This window comes from Octopus bimaculoides, chromosome 14, assembly GCF_001194135.2.
Source record: "Octopus bimaculoides isolate UCB-OBI-ISO-001 chromosome 14, ASM119413v2, whole genome shotgun sequence".
In the NCBI taxonomy this organism is placed as follows: Eukaryota; Metazoa; Mollusca; class Cephalopoda; order Octopoda; family Octopodidae; genus Octopus; species Octopus bimaculoides.
Window position 1 is genome coordinate 7,574,330 of NC_068994.1, and position 2,699 is coordinate 7,577,028.

A 2,699-nucleotide genomic window follows, 5' to 3' on the forward strand; every position below is an offset into this window, starting at 1 on the left:
TGCTTGCTTATCGGCCCACCATGCCCGTTTGATTCCAGGGTCATAAAGAAAGAGGAAGAAAAACACAAACCCCTAAAGTTTGAAATAGGAAGAATTTGGAGCATGTAAACAGTAAAGAATTGTTGACCTCGTACCTAAATTAAAAACTGTTTTGTAAGAATCGTTAGAGCATTGGGAAAATGTTTAGCGGTATTTGTTCCAAGCTCTTAACATTTTGACTTCAAATTCCGTCGAGGTCAACTTTGCTTTTCAACCTTTCAGAATGGGTAAAATAAAGTAACAGTCAAATAATGAGATCGACACAATTAACTAACCTACTCCCATAAAAACCGCCGACCTCGTGCTTACATTATTTTAAAACAATTACCGTTCCGTTTTGGGGCTGAAAGACTGGCAGAATCGTTAGATCGTCGGAAAAACAAACAAAAACACACTTCACAATTCTTCTGAATCTATTCGTCCTAGGTTCAAATCCTTTGCCTTTCGTTCTCTGAGGTCGATAAATTAAAGTACTTGTTGAGTACTGGAGGCGATAGTATGTCCACGAAACTGTTGGCCTTGCACCTAAATTAGAAACTAGCGGCATTTCGCTCGTCTCTACGATCTGAGTTTAAATTCTGCCGCGGTCGACTTTACTTTTCATCTTTTCGAAGTCGAGCACTGGGGTCGATGTAATCAGTTAACCTCTCCCACAAAATTTCAGGCCTTGCACCTGTATTGTAGAATGGATTACAGTGTGACACAATTTTTGTCCTTGGGTAGCTAGTTATTTCCAATTTGCTTACTGCTAGAAAGTTAATAAAATTGGCAAATATTTCCTTCAAACTTTGCTTTCGTTAGACTTATTCAAACCCCAAAGAATTCCTCTCAACACATGGCTATGATGTTCCCCCATTACTCCGACTCATTGTGTAACACGATTTTTGTCCTTGGGTAGCTAGTTATTTCCAATTTGCTTACCTCTAGAAAGTAGGAAAATTGGGTAATATTTCCTTCAAACTTTGCTTTCGTTAGACTTATTCAAACCTCAAAGAATTCCTCTCAACACATGGCTATGATGTTCCCCCACTACTCCTACTCATTGTGTAACACGATTTTTCTCCTTGCTCCTGGAAAGTTTGAAAATTGGCTAATATTTCCTTCAAATTTTGCTTTTGCTACATTTATTCAAACCCCAAAGAATCCCTCTCAATACATGGTTACGATGCTTCCCCACTACTCCTGCTCATGATCAGAGATGCATATATTGTCGACCACTAAGGGACATGCTCAAGTGATTAGGGTCAAGCAACTGGTAAGGAATTTTTCGAATTGAGCACAATATTCGCTACGACGATATTTCTGCTTCAGCAACTCAGTGCTGAATCTGTCTGAAATGTAATGGAAAAGAAACCAGTTTCAAAACATTGATGTCCAGGTCACAAATGCAAAGTTTGAAGGGAATAATAGTCATTTCCTTTGATTTCCAGATAGAAACAAATCGGAGGTAATACTTACTGACCAAAGACAAAAAATGAAAAATAAAATTTTGTTACACAGTGTTATTAATGTAGCACCAGCTAGCAGAATCGTAAGAGCATCGGACAAAACACTCTGTGACATTTTCTTTTGGCTCCGCTTCTCAATAGAATAAAGTACCGGTTAAATTCTGGGGTTGATGTAACTGACTATAACCCTTCCATCAGAAATGCTAGAAACGTTTATTGTCGTTCCTATGCTGCGTATTGGAATGGTTTCAGTTGCGTATCAGTTTTTTCTGTGCGAGGAGAATTTTAGCTTCTCACTCAACCATTATCCAATTCTGGAGAAAGAACCATTGTGAGTGGTCTTCAGCAACTTTTCTCTCCCAAAGGGCAACGCACCCAAACTACAAACACAGTGAGAGAAAGAAGGAGAAAGGAAGGAAGATAGATAGATAGATAACTTTCTTTATTAGCCACACAGGGCTGAACACAGATGGGACAAATACAATGTAGAGTTTTTCTTCTCGATGGGGGCGAAGAAAAAAATAGATAGATAGATATGTACAGAGGTAGGTAGGTTGACAGACAGACGGAAATATATATAGACAGATAGATAAATAGGTAGAGATAGAGACAAAGATAGATAGACAAGTACACACATATATAGAGAGATAGATAGATAGATCGAGAGAAACAGATAGACAAATAGATAAATGCAAAGAGAGAGAGAGAAAGAGGCATCAACGTCAATATTTGTCAGGTTCTTCACTCATCAATCACGAGAGGATGAGAGGTAACAAAGTTAACCTCAGCGGAATGAGAAATCAATCAGAACGCAAACAACCTGAACAAATATTCCAAGGACATTTTATTCGACACTCAGAAGTTTCTGTCAATTTGCTATCGTCAACAACGGTCGATATTAATCGACCGAAACATTCGCCGGGGATGCTCCAGCATGACACAATTTAAATCATGAAACCGCTGAAAGAATAAAGCAAAAAGGTTCTGTCACGAACTAACTGCTATTGGGGCATACCTACACAAATGTGCCCCACCTACTTTGCTTTCGCAGAACTTTCAGAGGAATGGATATTTCTAAATGAAAATTTCTACAAATACCTTTCAGATGGCGTTATCGGAATTGAATGTAAAAAAGAATACACACGGACATACCACGATTGTTTTAAATTTTCAAGTTTCATTTTGTATATATATATATATATATATATATAT